Source organism: Pteropus alecto, unplaced genomic scaffold (genome assembly GCF_000325575.1).
Source record: "Pteropus alecto unplaced genomic scaffold, ASM32557v1 scaffold75, whole genome shotgun sequence".
NCBI classification, from domain to species: Eukaryota; Metazoa; Chordata; class Mammalia; order Chiroptera; family Pteropodidae; genus Pteropus; species Pteropus alecto.
The window spans coordinates 28,107,909-28,118,531 of NW_006440638.1; positions in this window are offsets into that span (position 1 = coordinate 28,107,909).

Here is a 10,623-nt window from a genome sequence, read left to right on the forward strand (position 1 = left end):
TGGTGTACGTATATATATAGATATAGATATATGGAATATTCAGCCATGAGAAGGAAATTCTGCCACTTGCAACAACCTTGAGGACATTATGCTAAGTGTAGTAAGTCAGAGTAAGACAAATACTGTACAATATTGTTTATATGTGGGATCTAAAAAAAAAAGTCAAACTCATAGAAACAGAGTAGAAAAGTAGTTGCCAGGGGCTAGAGAGTGGGAGAAATAGGGTGAGGTTAGTAAAAGGGTACAAATTTTCAGATTTAAGATGAATAAGTTCTGAGGATCAAATGTAAAATATGGTAACTATAGTTGATAGCACTATATTATATAAATAAAATTAACAAAGGAAGTAGAACTTAGATGTTCTCACCAAACTATATTAGTGATGGATGTGTTAACTAGATAGGGGCAATCCTTTCGCAATGCATACATATTTTTTAAATATCAGTAATCAAGATAAATATTTTAATTCTTATTTTTAAAAATTAAAAATAAAACAAAAAATCCCCAATAAAACTATATCAAATTTTAAAATAAAGACAGGATTGGTATTATATTTTTTTTGCCACAAGTTTCAATTAGGCTCAGCATGACACCGCAACTCTGCCACCACTCTAGAGATTCCATTAAGAATCTAACCAAGGCTGAGGAAAACAGAGCCAAGAGATATGGAGAGACAGATTCCTGTTGACACAGAAACTATCACATGGGATAGTGATGAATATTAAATAAGTTAATGAGTGTAAAGCCCTGAAACCTAGCCTGTCTCACAGTAAACCCAATATAAATGTTGGTTATCATTGCCACTATTCTCTCTCCTGCCAGAAATGATCTCTGCCTTCTCTGAACAACCACAGCATTCTCTCTCCACCTATTATGTTCTCATATTCTGCTTGGTAGCAAGGGAGTATATGTTGATGGGTAGATAGATAATTTCTTAATCTCCTTGGTGTAGGGAATAATTCATTAATTTTTACTTGTACTTCTTTTCCAAGAAGCTAGGACTCAGTTCAATACCTCACAAATACACAAGATATCATTTGTGTTTGCAAAAGGAAGGAAGAGAGAACTGGAGTAAGAATCTGAGGAAACATCAGTAAATTATAGGTGCTTCTTCTATTGAGCCTACATCCAAATATAGTATTATGTATTGTGATTTTTCTTACCATACATATTCCAACCTCTACACCCAAGATCATAGTTTTAATGACATGGACTACATCTCCCTCACTCCTCCACTTATTCGATTCTTGCCAGTCCCTCAGACTTAGGTCAAATTCTGCCCTTTTACTGAATTTATATCCATCCACCTAGGGACCCAGTCCTCCTTGAATCTTTCTCTTTGGCAATCTGATCTAATAATACAAGTCATTGATATCCACCATATATTAATATTTTTCTGCTTCATTCATTCTAACCAGCTGTGTGGCCTTGGGCAAGATATGTAACCCAACTGGTTTTGCACTTTGGGCACATTTCTTCATTGTTTTTAAAAGTAAATCGTTTGGACTTGAGGACCTCTGGTCGTTCCTGGTTCAAATTTTGGCTCTATTATTCTCTGTTGCCAGCGTCTGACATCTCAATGTCAGTGGGAGACATTTAACCTTTACTGAACTGTGTGGCACTTTTTGATTTTCATCTCAGTGTTACTCTTTAAAGAGGATATCTATTTAAAAATTCAATGCTGACTTATATGGTGGAATAATTTCTTGCACTTAAATCATTTCTTGGCTCCCCAGAGCTCCAAGCACTTTGCAGGCAATTGTTTCATTAATCCTTGTGCACTTCGCAGAATAAAAAACCCGTCAAAAATAAAAGCTTTTCTCAAAGATCACCTGCTAGTCAGGGTTAACCAGAGGAAAAGCAAAATATCTCTGATGTACTCTGTGTCAATGTCCCAAGACACTGCCAACCAAAAGAAGTCTGATATGAGGATTAAATCTTGTTCCGTGGTCAATTTGGAAAAAGCCACATGAGGCTAACATAAAACTGTAGATTCAATTTATCTTGGAAATACAATATGTGAACATAATATAATGAGATAAGGATTCAATTCTGTAATCAGAGTGTCTGGGATCAAAATCCTAAATTTAAACAAAATAAGAAAAGGAAAAAAAAGAAAAAAGAAATACTTGAATACATTGGTTGTTTGTAGGATCCGAATGAGAAAATAGATGAAATTACTTATCCTATCATTTAGCACATAGTAAAGACTAAGTCTATATATGCTACCATTATTTTTAATATGATTATTTCTCTATAGCATTTTCTTTTCCATACCGCTTTTACAAAAGTTAATTTGAGAGTTTGGAGAATACAATTCACGAGACCTCAGGGTGATAGGTTGGAAAGTACCAGCTGAGAGTTAGAAAGATACTTTGGTCGGGGAGGGTGTGCACAGAGATTAAATCTGTAGCTCAAGATAACCATTCATCAAATATTCACTGTGCCTTACCCTATTAAGTACCAGGGATACAAAAATGAATAGCAAGGTTATAGCCCTGATGTCAAAGAACACAATTTCTGGGAAAGTTGTCCCTGTTATACTACTGTTTTTATGAACAATGTTTCTATTAAGGAGAGAACATCACAAAAGGAAAAAGTTTTATTTTATTCATATTTTTTGGTGTATTAGTCCACTTTTGCCAAGTATTAATCATCGCACTATCTCAGTGATTTACAACAATAGAATTTATTTCTTGTTCATGTTACATGTTGACTGCCATTGGTTGTGGCTCTGCTAAACTCAGTTCCACATATCTTCTCATTTTAGACTCCATGCTAAAGGAAAAGCCATGTCCTGGGACAGGCTGATCTCATGACAGACAGCAAGAATAAGAAGTACAAATCAAACCATTTAGAGCTTCTGTTCAGATAGAGTTTTTTGGACAAAGTCAGATGGCCAAGCTTTATGTCAATGAGGCAGAGAAATTATACTAAGGCAGTAGGGAAGTGAGTCAAAACTGGAGCTCAAACAAATAATTAAGAATAATACAATTTATCATACCTGCAGTGAGAAATAGAGGTAAGCTATAAAGAAAAGGAAATGGAAGAAAATAAAGACATTAGTGGCATTATTAAGTAATGAGGGGCTTTCTCTTACATAATCTGTAGTGTTCTATAGACAAACCATCAGGAGACTATGTGGTTTCTTGTATAAAGTTAGGGGAACAAACCACAAAATAGGGTCTGGGGCGGATGTGTTTGCTGCTATTCCAATTTTGAATTCTGGTTATAAGGGACATCTCCTTAAAATAAATTCTTTTGTATTACTTTATTATTTTTTTTTTAGTTTAAAAGAAGTAATTATATGTCACTATGTAAGTGCAACAATTTTATGTTACTGGCCAACTATGAATTAATATAGATCACAAACTCTAACCTAACCCTCTAGAAAATATATGTAGCTATATTGTCTTTGTTTTAAGTCTGATATTCATTTGCCAAATAACAAGATCCATAACCAGGTCTAGCTATTTTTTAACTTTGAGTATTATTATATATAAGGTGAATAATAATAATAATTTTTAAAGGTTGGATTTTCAATTGAGATGTCTTTCAGCTTTCTGGACAAAAGAAATCAATTCAACAAATTACTAGTTTATGTGGAGAACAATGTATGAAGGAGTCAGATTTTCCTATTTTTTTGTCCTGAAGAGAAAGTTAATAACCTTTTTGCTCATTTAGAGATTTCATGCCTGGGAGTAATTAATTTCAGTCTACTACAGAATTCAATAGAACATATTTTAAAAGTATTATTCTTGCTTTGATAACTGCAGCTCCACATTTATTGTTCAATATTTTCTGTCACCAGTCAGAATGTAACATATGACTTGTGGTCAGAAAATAAAAGAACATAATTAGCATTTGTGCAACCTACTGAGAAGGAATGCAAACTAAATATTCAACCTCAAAATAACAAATACAGATTGAGCCAGTGACACATTTTTATGACCAGACAGCTGGTAAAAATTTGGTAGTTGCCTGAGCAAGAAGGGACTCAGGGACAGAGATTTTTCAGCCTCAAACTCCAATTTTCCTTTAAGCCAAACATATGATTGTCATGATCTCTGTTTGAGACTCTAAGGCAACATTTATGACATAAAAGGTAATCTCAGGAAAATACATTAGCTTTTGAAGATTCAATCCTGAAAGCCCAGATGGGGATACTAAAGACCCTTTCTGACATTATCTCACTCTAATTTTTAATCTCAAGCAGCCTAAAGTAAAAGATGTTAATGCATTGAATTTATAGGGTGAAAGTCTCAAAATCAGCTGCAAAGCTTTTTCTGGATTGCAGCAGAGCATGGAAGCATCATCACTATTCCTTCCCGCCCAGAGTTCTGTAACATCCTGATGATATCTCAGATTCATATTAAGGATTATTTAATTTCTCATTTTGTTAACCCTCTTGATATTGAATTGTCTTAAGGGCTAGTTTTCTGACTGACCATTTGGCTTCAACGCTACCTTTTTATTCATTATTAGCATAATTTTATTAAGACATTGGACACAGTTATAAATCCTACTTTAAAAAACTCTTCTGCTATTTCCAATGTCTTGGAGTCAGTCTCCGTTGATTGTATGTTCTTTATCTTTCCTTTTCCTTTTATTGTGCTAAAATACATATAACAAAAAATTTACCAGTGTAACCATGTTATAGTGTACAAGTCAGTGGCATTAGTGCATGTACAGTGTTGTACAACCATCACCTCTATCTAGTTCCAGAATTTTTCATCACCCCAAATGGAAATCCTGCACCAATTAAGCAGTCACTCTCCATTATCCCTTCTCTGTAGCCTATGACAACCGCTAATCCACTTTCTGTCTCTATGAATTTGCCTATGTGGATGTTTTATGTAAAGGGAATCACACAATATGTAGCCTTTTGTGTATAGCTTCTTTCATTCAGCATAATGTGTTTGAAACGTATTAATGTTGTAACATGTGTTAGCACTTCATTCCTGTATATATCTGAATAATGTTCCATTGTATAGACTCTTTGCATATATTTTTCCAGTCTTTTAATTTTAAATTCTTTTTTCCTTGGATCTGAAGTGATTCTGTTGTAAACAGCATATAAATGAATCATGTTTTTTTTTTAATCTACCAATATCTGCCTTTGAATTGGAGATTTTAATCCATTTACATTTCAAGTAATTATGAAAAGAATTTTGTCATTTTTAATGTTTTCTAAATATCATATTTTTTTCTTAATTCCTTCATTGCTGCCTTTTTTTGTGTTAATTTTTGTAGTGATTCCCCTCTCATATCCTTGCCTGTATTTTTGATATTTTCTTAGTGCTTACCTTAGCACTTGCAACGAACATCTTAATACAAACTGCCATCTTTAAGACCACCACTGTGCCAGAGTCAGGGGGAGGGCAAGGCTAATTTATAATGCAAAAAAGATCTCCTACTCTGTTTCAGTGGCCTTTCTTCTGGCTAAGCATTCATCTGGTTGGTGTAAACCTTTGACCATCTTTCAGAGTTTTAATAACCTTGATTCTAATAGGTTTTGCCAATTGTGTGGTATTTCTGGGGAGGAATAGCCTCCAGAGGTCCCTACGTTGCAATTTTGGCTGATATCACTCTTGGTTGTCTTTTTTTTTTTTTTAATTAGCATGCAGTTTTAAGTTTACAGAAAAAAAATCAATGTAAAGTTTAGACAATTGCTATATGCTCCTCATCTCCTCCTACCACACACACAGTTATGCCTGTTACTAACACCTGGAATTAATATGGTGCATTTGGTATGACTAATGAGTCAATATTGACACATTATTATTAACTAAATTACATAGTTTACATTAAGGCCATTCTTGTTGTTTTACTTTTAATGGGTTTTAACAAAAGTTGAATTACATGTATCCACCATTAAAGTATTTTAAAGAAAAATTTCACTACTTTCAAAATCCCCTGTGCTCCACCTGTTTATTCCTTCCTCCCTCTCCACAAACTCCTAACAAGCAATGATCATTTTACTTTCTCCACAGTTTTGCTTTCTCCATAATGTCATGTAGTTGGAATTATCCAAAATGTAGTTCTTTTTAAGTAGGCTTCTTTCACTTAGCAATATGCATTTAAGTCTCCCCCATGTAATTTTGTGGCCCAATAGTTTTTTTTTTTTTTTTAATCACTAATATCCCATTCTATGGCTATACCACAGGTTGTTTATCCATTCACCTATTGAAGGACACCTTGGTTTATTCCAAGCTATGACAATTTTGAATTGAGTTACTATAAACATTCGTGTGCAAGTTTTTGTTTAGACGTAAGTTTTCAACTCATTTGGGTAAATAACAATAATGATTGCTGGATCTTATAGTAAGACTATCTTTAGCTTTGTAAGAAATTGTTCAAATGTTTTCCATAGTGACTGTATCACATTGAATTTCACCAGAAATAAATGAGAGCTCCTGTTTTCCCACATCTTCACCAGCATTTGGTGTTGTGTTTTGGTTTTAGCCAATCTTATAGATATGTAGTGGGATCATTTATTATTGAAAATTTCAATCTCTGAATAGCATGCAATATTGAACATCTTTTCATGTACTTATTTGCTATCTATATATCTTTTTTGGTATGATGTCTTTTCAGATATTCTACCCATTTTTTCATCAAGTTCTTTGTTTTCTTGTTGTTGAATTTTCATTGTTCTTTGTATACTTTAGATTCCAGTCCTTTAACAGATAGATGTTTTATAAATATTTTCTACCAGTCTATGGATTATTCTTTTTATTCTTTTAACAGTATCTTTTTCAGAGCAAAAGTTTTTTTTTTAATTTTAATGAAGTAGAACTTATCAAATTTTTCTTTCATGGATCATGCTTTTGGTATTGTATCTAAAAAGTGATCACCAAACCAAGGACACCTAGATTTTCTTCTAGGAGTTTTGTAGCTTTTCGTTTTACATTTATGACTATGATCTATTTGAGTTAATTTTTGTGAAAGGTACAAGGTCTTTGTTGAGATTTGTTGGCATATAGGTGCCCAGTTGTTCTAGTGCCATTTGTTGAAAATAGTTTTTCTCCATTGATTTACCGTTGTTCTTCTGTCAATGATCAGTTGACTACATAGTGTGGGTCTAGTTCTAAGCTTTCTATTCTGTTCCATTGATCTCTTTGTCTCCATTTGTCTTTTCTTTATGAAATGGGCCATACTTTCCAGTTTTTTAACATGATGCCAAGTAATTTTAGATTTGTGCTGGATATTTGAAATTGGGCAAGAAATTCAATATTGTGTTATATTATGAAAAGCCTATATTGTTATATTTCTCTAAAGAGTGTTGTATTTTTTTTTTTTTTTGAGTTCAAATTACAAACTCTATCTCTTGGATGTAAATTCAAATTTCAGTTTATTTCTTTTACCCTTAGCTTGGTTATTTGACATTAATACACACTATTAGGATTTCCCTTTCTCTGTATCTCTCGTTCCAGGATTATCTCCTCATGTTCCAATGACTACCGCTGTTCCAAACTCTGTCCTCTGATTCATCTAGCATGAAAGACTAATTTTTGATCCTGTATGATGTAGACTGGGGGCTTCCCTCAGCCTAGCAGGTCTGAAAATGGGAAACTAACCCAATGCTGTTCTCTGTTGTAAGTATAAAATCTCATCTAGAATCTGCTTGCTTTTGCTTTTTCTAATGCCTCAGATAGTTGTATTTTGTATTTTGTCTAGATTTTATGGTTATTTTCTGTGGGAGGATCATTTCAAAAACAGCTTATTCAGTCATAACTGGCTCTACTACTTGTACTACCACCATTATCAATGGCAACTAGAGATTTAATGTTTAACTACCAAGACATCAAAATCTATCTCCATTTGACTTGTAGTATATGCCTGAAGGTTTTTGAGCCTGATTAATAGCTCAGTGAGACAGATGTTGTGATCTATTGTGTGTGCTTGTCATGGACATGAAAGTGAGAGCTGGGTAGATGAGCATGGCACAGATGCCACATGACTGCTATCCCCTGACTACCATGGTTTAGAGATGAGCACTAAATACGATTTTAATTCAATTTTCACATTTTTTGAGGTAATTATCATCCTACTCTAAACAAAGTGAAATCTAGATCCAAGAGTGATACCTAGGGACAGCCTGATTTCAAAGATGATTATGCCATGCCTTCTCCCATGAGCTACACCTCAACCACAGTATCTCTTCATCTCCTCATCAATGGATAGCTGTACCTTCTTTTCAAATAGTGAGTATTGTGTCCTTCCTTGGCATTTTGACCAACATCCAGGCAGACTGCTTTGTTTCTTTTTAAGTATTTTAAAATGCTTTCTCTTTAAGTATTATTTCTAAAAAAATCTTTTATAGTACAAAAAATACATTAATGTATAAAATTCAAAAGATACACTTAAACAAAATAAGATAAGAAAAATTACTCAAATAGGTGGACTTTCTTCTTGAAGAATATTGTTATGCAGAGTTGTTAGTGCACTATGTAAAACCCGCATTTGCCTAGAGTCTCAGTGATCTAAGAGAGTTTCAAATTGAAACTAGAGAAGGAGAGAGGAAAATGGATGAATAAAGCAATAAATTAAAAATGTAAGGGGTCATCGTGTATAGTTTGAGATCAAATATAGAGAGATACTGGGAAATTCATAGGAGAAAATGGTTAGGAAAGAGGCAGTGGGGAGTCTTTATGGCCTTCGATCTATTTGTGCTTCTGCACAGAACATAAAGCAGCAGTTAAGTTCAGGAAGGTGTCAGGCTCAGAAATCTTCCTTCTGTCTGCTAATAGCCATGATCAACAGAATCCATTCATAACCCCAATACGACTCATATTGGAAGTGTTCCAATTGCTCTCTTATCCCCACCAGGATAAGAGATATTCAGGAAGGAGTAAAGACTCAGTCATCAAAGCCATGGACTTGACCTAAGATATCTTTGTCACAAAGCCCACACAAATGCAAAAAGTGCTTCAAATTCAAACTCTTATTGGAGCTCCCAAGCTAACCAAAGATAAAATTCTTTAAGAGTGAACAAATAGTCCAGAAATAAGACAACCTTTCCTTCTATAGGGCATCCCTGTTTCAAGTACCAATGCTTTCTCAGACTTTTGAGGACCTGTTTCAAGTCTATTCTTGAGTAGATATAACTTGCTATAGTACTGATTCACAGACAAGTTTGGCTTTCTTAGCTGTGATGCTATAGCAAAGCAAACTGACATAGCTGTATCTCCAACCAATATCTCCACTGGTATCACTCTGATAACTAGTTGTTTGCCACTGAAATATTTTTCAAAATATTATGTGACGGTTAATTGTATGTATCAACTTGATTGGGCTAAGGAATTCCCAGATAACTGGTAAAATATTATTTCTGGGTGTGTCTATGAGGATGTTTTTGGGAGAGATTAGCATTTGAATCAGTAGATTGGGTAAAGATTGCCATAATTAATTCAAGTAGGCATCATCTAATCTGTTGAGGGACTGAATAGAACCCTCAGCCCCCCCCACCCCCCAAAAATAGAAGAAGGGCAAATGTACTCCCTTTGCTTGATCTGGGATATCCATCTTTTTGTGCCTTTGAATATTGGTGCTCCTGGTTTGGGGCCTTTGGACATATATATGTTATGTTATATATATGTTATATATATGTCCAAAGGCCCCAAACCAGGAGCACCAATATTCCAAGGCATGAAAGGCACTATATATATACATATACATAGCTGTTTTTCTGGAGAACCCTAATGCATATCATTTATGTACATAGCACTTCATAATAGTACACTCTAGATATGTATTTTTCTGATACCCTGAGCACAGCTGTATGTTCTCAGCCAATGGAAAATGAGCATTCAAGGTTGCCCTATACACTCTCAGCCAGAGAGCACTGTGCCATGCTTTCTTGAGTAAGCAAGTTTGTAATGCACACTATGTCCTCTACTGTAGCCTTATCTCTTTCAATTTACTTTTTGTCTGGTAAACACTTTTTACCCACAATGGCTGACAAAAAAAAGATGTGCAATGGTAGCACCAGGCTTACCATAAGGAAATGAATATCTAGTACTTATCACATTGGATATAAAAGTGTAGGGCAGTTCAAAGTGCCTTTAAGAAAATGGTTGAGGAAACAGAGGCTAAAGACCTATAAGTTGTTAAGGAGTAGTGGAAGCCATTGAACATTTTGAAGGTTAATATGAACCTAACTTCAGTCTGCAGAATGGACCTACCACTGTATACATGGTAGGTGGATGAACCCACAGGTCAAGCCATGTCAGAACTTCAGGAGATGTTTAAAAAAATGGAAGATTATTCCTAAGATTCAATGTTGGGAAGCATCTCCATAGAAGTGTGTCACAAATTGTTAAGTAGAATGCTGACAAGTTACTATACTCATGTCTAAATAATACATATTCTTGCTAAACAGCATATTTTTGTATTGTTGAGCACCATAGGAAGAACTGCATTTTGAAGTCTACACTATAACCTTAGTGGCTTATCCAATAAGAGTTTATCTCTTGATTGTGCAAAGTCTATTGTGGATCTTCCTGGACAAGTGAATCTCTTGGATGACTTTCTTCCAATGCTAACTTGTCAGCATTCTACTTAACAATTTGTGACACACTTCTATGGAGATGATGAAGAAATCTAGTTCCTTCCACTTAT